Genomic DNA, 7,293 nt, shown 5'->3' with positions numbered 1-7,293 from the left:
GTGAGATGCACCCTAAACAGGAGGCAAGAAAAAACAAGAAAGCAGCTGGTACAAACACAAAACACTAAGTTAACAAAAGCTGTGCCTTCACAAAGCTGGCCTAGGCTGGGTACTCTGGGAGGCCAGAACAGAAAAGCACTCCCCTCCCCCAAGACAGGAGGCACAACCCAGAGGCCAGGCAGTCTCAAACCTGGGGCAAGGTGGAAGCAGCTTGACAAATGCCCTGGAGCCTGCTGGGGGAAAAGTCTTCCCAGACCAGACAGAGGAGTCTGTAGTTAAAGCCCAAGGCAGGAGCTACCTGGGAGGCCTGAGAACACCAGAGGCAGCTCTTGCAGACATGGCCAGGATCCAGGGGACAGTAGGGTAGCTGGGGAAAGGGGATCCCTGTAAGATTGGCAGCAAACAGTAGAAGAGCCCTGGCAGAACCCCTAGGCCCACAATCCAAGTGGGTACTCTGATAACGAAGAACTCGCCCTGAGGAAGCAGCAGGAGAAGCCTGGGGAAGCCAGCTGGGCAGCTCGGGGCCTAGGAAGGCTGCCACAGGGGCCTGGGGAATCCTCAAACCATCGCTGTTACTGATGCCTGGGATTTCCAGCCCTTCCAGTGAGCTGCAAGCACTGACAGAGCCAAGGCAGGGAGTGGGAATTCACGTGGCTCCACCCCAAAAGAGAGGAGGAGGTGAGCAGACTGTTGACTTTTGATGCCAGCCTAGGGCTCGGAACGGCCTGGGAGGACTCACCTGTTGTACCTGCAAGTTAGTCACTCACCCTCGGGAGGTGAATCAGGGTAACAGAACAAACGCAATCCCACAAGGCAAAGCCAGCTGGGACGGGCAACAGGGCAGGCCTAGTTCCCTCAGCAACCCTCGGCCTCCAGATGCAGGTTCTCCCCTGGGAACCACATATAGAAGGCAACACAGTGTTAGGGCAGGAACCCCTTGCACTAGGTTCCTACAGGCCCTGTAGTGCAGCCCGTCCCAGTCCCGCATTTCTCACTGTGTGGCATAGTTTTCTCCCATGTCCTGGGCATATCTGTCTGACCTGGTGGTCCTTAAGTCCTCGATGTCCCAGCGTAGCTGTTGAACCTCTTCTAGCTTCCTCTTGATCACATCTGGCTTCTGCAAATCCTGCTGTGTCCCTGGATGCTGTGTAGAATGAATGCCCAAGAGCAGGGAGAGATTAGGGTTATGACCCTGGACCCTCTGGGTTATGATTGCTGCAGACAGCCTGCAGATCCTGAAGGCAACAAGTCAACTCCTGGAGCAGCTCAGACACCAGCTGGGCTGTGTCTGCTGAAGGCAAGGTCCTTGGTTGGGCTTGGCACAGGTGCTCCTGCTGGGTCAAATTCTTCTCAATCAGGTCCTGGTTTTGTACTGAAAGCTCCTTCACAGCTGTGCACATCTGCTGCAGAGCTGTCTCCCTCCGCTGGGCTTCCTCTCGCAGGACCTGGCGTGTTCCTTCTTCTTGAGCCACTTGATGCTCGAGGCTGTGCACTCGTGAGTGCAGCTGATCCATCTTCCACTGTTGCTTCTCCACAACTGTTAGTTATTTTAAAAGTTAGAGTTCCAGTTTTTACATGATAACGGGCAGCTAATTCTTGCAGCCTGGTTGTTTTATCGTTAGCTGAAAACACCAGACCCAACAAGGCACTTTAAGTGGTTTAGTCCTGCGCGGCAGGAACGGGACGGAGGTGGTGGGAAGAGCAGCGAGGAAAAGGGAGCATGAAGGCACCTCCAGCGGGGCAGGAACAGGACTGAAGTGGTCGTGGTTGGTGGATCTTACAGGAAATGTACTAGCTCGTCCAGGTCTCCCTTCAATGCACACATGCTGCAGAACCTAGGTTAGGCACTATCTTCAACAGCAGTACATCCTGGCTCAAGAATATGCAAGAACAGGTGGGGGACATGACCTACAAAAGGCTGTTCAAAAAATACGGTTATGTTTAATTTATTTAACTTATTTGAGAGAGAGACAGAGATAGATGGACAGAGATGTCAATCCGAAAAACAGTACCTGTAAACTATAATATTATTTCAACCCCAACAGCCTGTATCTCATGCAATAAGATATTGTGATGTAACCAATGAACCAACAATCAATGTGAGTCAGACTGCTTATGATCTACATCAAAGAACTGTAAAACTTAATATACTTTCAAGACCCTATGTTATTCCGTAATGGATCGGGAGAGCAGGGAAACCTTCCGCCTTCTTAGAATGTGTGAGGGAGACATATACTGTCTTTTCATAATACACGCATTTTCATGAACTTTTCGAACATCCATTGTATCCATAGAGAAATTAATATTTTGAAACAATATGTGCACTCCCATATTCATTGCAACATTATTCATAATAGCAAAGATATGATCAGCCTGACTGTCCATCACTGGAAAAATGAATACAAACATATTATATACATAAATTTATAGATAGAATATTATTCAAGCTTAAGATAGAAGGGAATTCTGCAATTTGTGCCAACATAGATACACATAGACAACATTATACTAAATAAAATAAGTCAGGCACAAAAAGAAAAAAAGATATTTCAAATATAATCTCCCTTAAATGTAGAATCTAAAAATGTCAAATGCTTAGACATGAAGAGTGGAGTGATGGTATATAAAGTATACAAAGATCCAATTAAGAAAGATGAATAGGTTCTGGAGGAATCATTGTGACTACAGTGAAAAATATTCTACTGTATAATTGCAATTTGCTTAATTGCAACTTGCAATTAAGGGGATCTTAAATGTTCTGGCTGCACACACAAATAACACTATTTCACATGATTGCCATATTGTTTATATATATATATATATATATATATATATATATATATATATATATATGAAAATTGTGTTGTATGTCTAAAGTATATGTATATACATATATATAATTTTATGTGCTAATTATGGCTAGATAAAACTGGGGGAAGAAATAAAGAGAATTCATATAATTGTATTGAGACAACTGTAATAAAGGAAAAATATGAGAGTACAGAAAAGAAACAGAAAACTGTGAGGGACTGGAGAGAAAATTTTTTAAGATACACATGCTGTACTAAGGTAAATATCTGAAAGAATATATATTGTGTTTGTATAATGAATAAAAATATAGATAATTAATATATTTTATACACACATATAGTGTGTGTGTGCAACAGACAGTGAGAGCGAGAGAGAGAAAATGAGGAACTGAGTGAAGAGTGTTCCAAACCCAATACACAGCAAATTCAAAACCCATAAGCAAGAAATGTCATTAGTAGCTTTCAGCAGAGAAAAATGTCAGTGTGGTTAGAGTGGTGAGTGGAAATGGATAAGTTTGAAAAGAAAATTTGGTGTTCAGATTATGTAATGCTTTATATTTTATCTTAATATAACCAGAAGTTATTGGACGGTTTTGAATAAAGAAGATAAATGATCTGATTTACATTTCCAAGAGCTCCTATTGACTTCGGTATGGGAAATGGAGGATAGGAGAATGGAAGCAGAAGTAAGGATCTAATAAATTGGCCACACAGTGGTTGCAGATGAAACACAGTGCTGATGCAAACCAGGGTGCTATCTGTGGAGGAGTATAGAACACATGCATGTAGAATATATTTCAGAGTCCACAAAACTTGTTCCTAACTCAGCAGTGTGAGTATAAAGAAAAGGTAAAGATTTTGCTTAACAATGAAGGAATTTCTGTAGACTTAATCTGAAGCAGATTGAAAGACTGACTGGTGAGGCATACATGGCAGAAACTAAGGGGAAATGTGACCATTTTTTATTCATGATACCTAGGGAAGAGTGGTAATGAAGCAACTCTTCGGTTGTCCAAGTCTTAAGCTCACTTTTATTTACGTAATGTTTACAATTTAATTTCACTTAAAATTTTAAAGGTTTTTGTTAATTCCATAAGCTCTAGGATTTCCCCCACCGCTTCCCAAATCCCCTCCCTTCACTGATTCCCCTTATATTATTACAATAGTATAGACCTTCAAACACAGTCATAAGTCTTTCCTTGTGCTGTTTAAGTGTATCCTGACATTGTAAGTATGGACAATAGCAGAGTCACTATAAATACTAGTTTCTTTCCTAGATTTCTTTCTTTCCCTTTTACTTCCCTCTCTCCCTCCCTCTTTCCCTGCCTCCCTTTTTTTTATTATTTTTCCAACTTCCAGAACTAATCTTATCTCACCTATCTTCTTTTTAGATCTCTCTTCTCCTGAGATAGAAAAGATTAACAAAACTGTCTGGTTTTCTGCTATTTTCATCCTTTTCACACATTTAGAAAAATAATGACCACTCTTGAATGATAGGATGGGGTAGTGAGTACAAACTCAAACTTGGAACTATAGCAGCTTCTGTTACCACTTCTGTACTCGAAAGATAACACTCTGGGCATAGAAAGACACTTTTAAAGGTACTCTGCAAATGTCCAGATGCTCTCAAAGCAAATATTGCAACTTTTAAAATAAAAACCCAGAAACATCAATAGTGAATGACTCTTGGTAACATATGAAATGATTCGCATCCTGCCCATTGTTGATGTTGTGTAACAGACACAGATAAAAGCCCAATGAGTCAGGGCAAAAATAATGTCCAAGGGATTCATCAATTTCCTATGTTGAAAAGGAAAACAGCATCTACATGCTCCATTCAGTTCTTCTGTGATCAAGCTGAGACTTCATGTCTTCCCTCTGTTATATTTTTTTTATTGAAATAGGGAGACACCAGGAAGTACATTATGTAAAAATTATTTCAACTTCAAAGGCAAATGCTTGGTTTCGGCTAGCATTTCTCTGAGGACATCCTAACATGCATCTGTTACCGCATCTGCTACTATTCTCCTTGTGGAACCCACAGTCCTGTAATCCCATAAATAGTATTGCTTCTCCATGGATACACCATTTTAAAAAGACTAAAATTCTGATTGCCCATTATACACTTGAGACTGTGTTAAGCACTTCACTTTCATCATTTAATTCAGTTTAATCATTTAGCCAATTTATGAAGAAGGTACTATTTATTATCTTCATTCTCTAGATCAGGAAGTGGAAGCTCCAGTAAAATCATTTGGTTAGGAAACTGAACGCATGATCTAGACTACGGTTGATCAGATTCCAGAGCCCATTATTATATTCCATGATTTCTTTATCCATTCATTTTATACATCTATGATTTTTTCCAATGCAGTTTTGTCTATCTAGAATATTTCTTCATCCCATCTGTACATAAAAACTCCTATTCATCATTCAAGGTAATTTTTTATCATAAGTTTTCTTTTTGTGTAATTTCGCATGCCTCTTCAGAGAATAAAGTTTGATTTGGAGGCCAGTGTGATGGCTCTGATAGCTAATCCTCCACCTTCAGGTACCAGCATCCCATATTGACACTGGGTCTAGTCCCAGCTGCTCCACTTCCCATCCAGTACTCCGGCTGTGACCTGGAAAAGCAGTCGAGGATGACCCAAAGCCTTGGGATTTTGCAGCTGCGTAGGAGACCTGGAGGGGGCTCCTGGCCCTGGTTTTGGATCAGCTCAGATCTGGTCATTGTAGCTATTTGGGGAATGAACCAGTGGATGGAAAACATTTGTTTCTTTTCTTTGAATCTTTCCAATAAAATAAATAAATCTGAAAAAAGTTTGGGTTTTTTTGTACTTATGTGTGTATTATATTCCATATCTGGATATATTAATGTTTGAGCATTCACATACTTCCTCAGATTCATCACCAGTCTACAAGTGAATGGAATATTAGAAACTGAGCACATGAGAAAATGACCGTTGAATGAATGAACAAAATAATGACTGAATAAGAAAATAGTAGACTAGCCCTTAGCTCAGTATTCTGGTAAATCCTTAAAGATGAGTATTTATCTCAGCATTCTGAGAAGCATAGACAAACCAAAGGACAGAGTTTATTCCTTCGTTGGGAACAACTCTTTTTCCCCAGCCTTGACCCAAGGGTTGTTTCTCATGTTGGCTAATCAAGTTCAGGGTAGTCAGCCAGAATGAAGATGCAGTGGTAAACAGGATCTTAAATCCCAAAGTTGAGACCTGTTCATCTGGAAAGACAAAAGATGAATTGAGATGGGTCAGGATTCAAAGAAAATGGAAATAAAACCTATCCAGTGAATGGCATTACAGGGTGCTTTTCACTTTCTGTTAGGCTAAAGCAAGTTTCCCAGTGGTTGAGGAACATAGCTTCACGATCAATGGATGGCTTTATTGTCTCACTCAGTCAGCTGTATTACTTCCAATGATGGCAAAAACAAAAAAGACAAATAGATTCCAGTTTAGACTAACCCCAGGATACCAACTGTGTGTAAGATTTCAAAAAGGCTCTCAGAAATATAATAAGCATTGATGGAGAAGTCAAAGAGAACAGCCTGACTTCCACAAGTGGGAGAGCTCCTGGAACTGATCATGGCGTAGGAGTCTACCTTCAAGTTTTACTTCTACCTTAGAAATGCCAGGTGATGCTTCTGTTAGAATGGCCCCTAAAAGCTACTCTTGTGGTCCAGTTTGCCATCTCAGGAAAATTATAGTATGTACTGTCATTTCTTTGGAGAGAGAAAAGAGCCATAATCTATTAAGGTTGATTTATAACTGTAATGTTTCCAGAGTTGTCTTACTGAATCATAAAAATCAGTAAGGCATTTCATTTCAACATTATCTTGATTGGCTTCATTTTTCCAGTCTGAAATTGGTCATTCTGGAAGCATTTGCATCATGGAAAATTACAAACACTACATTTCAAGGCTTTAATAATTTTTTAGACATCTTATTCTTAAACATTTACCTGCCTGTTGCTACTTACAGTCAGAATGAAAATGGTTAGGTTAAGACAGACACTTGCACAGTCATTGGGAAGGACTTTTTGACATGGAAATTCCACTCCAAAGAGTTTGTACCAAAGCAATAACAAGAAAGAAAATCAAAAGTTATGAGCAAAAATTATGCAGTGTATCCTTGTCTGTGACTGAGAAAATCTGCAAAAATTATAAATGTTCAAAAACTGGAGAAAGTTAAGAAAATTATGCTATAACCACTTATTGAAATATTAATCTATAAAGTATGTTATAGGTTTATGGTAAGTAAATAAGCAGAAAACAAGCTTATGTGATTACTGTTCTGCTAAAGCATTTCTACTCTAAGGCAAAGACGGAAGGTAAAATTTAGGGACGATTGTAGTTGTTCTTAGCCCAGAGTAGGTAGAATCTCAGAAAAGAGTTCCTTACTTAATCCTACACATTCTTACACATGCCTTCTTTGTACCATACAGTGTGCCTGGATCTGTGCTT

At 40.1% G+C, this 7,293-nt stretch overlaps 1 pseudogene; it reads right to left on the bottom strand.

Moving 5' to 3' along the window:
• Positions 1-557: 557 nt before the first annotated feature.
• Positions 558-6,417, bottom strand: LOC101522338 (centrosomal protein of 85 kDa-like; annotated as a pseudogene).
• Between the last annotated feature and the right edge of the window lie 876 nt (positions 6,418-7,293).

This window comes from Ochotona princeps, chromosome X, assembly GCF_030435755.1.
Source record: "Ochotona princeps isolate mOchPri1 chromosome X, mOchPri1.hap1, whole genome shotgun sequence".
NCBI classification, from domain to species: domain Eukaryota; kingdom Metazoa; phylum Chordata; class Mammalia; order Lagomorpha; family Ochotonidae; genus Ochotona; species Ochotona princeps.
Note: the sequence above shows the minus strand (reverse complement) of the source record. Positions and strands in the feature narration are given on the sequence as shown.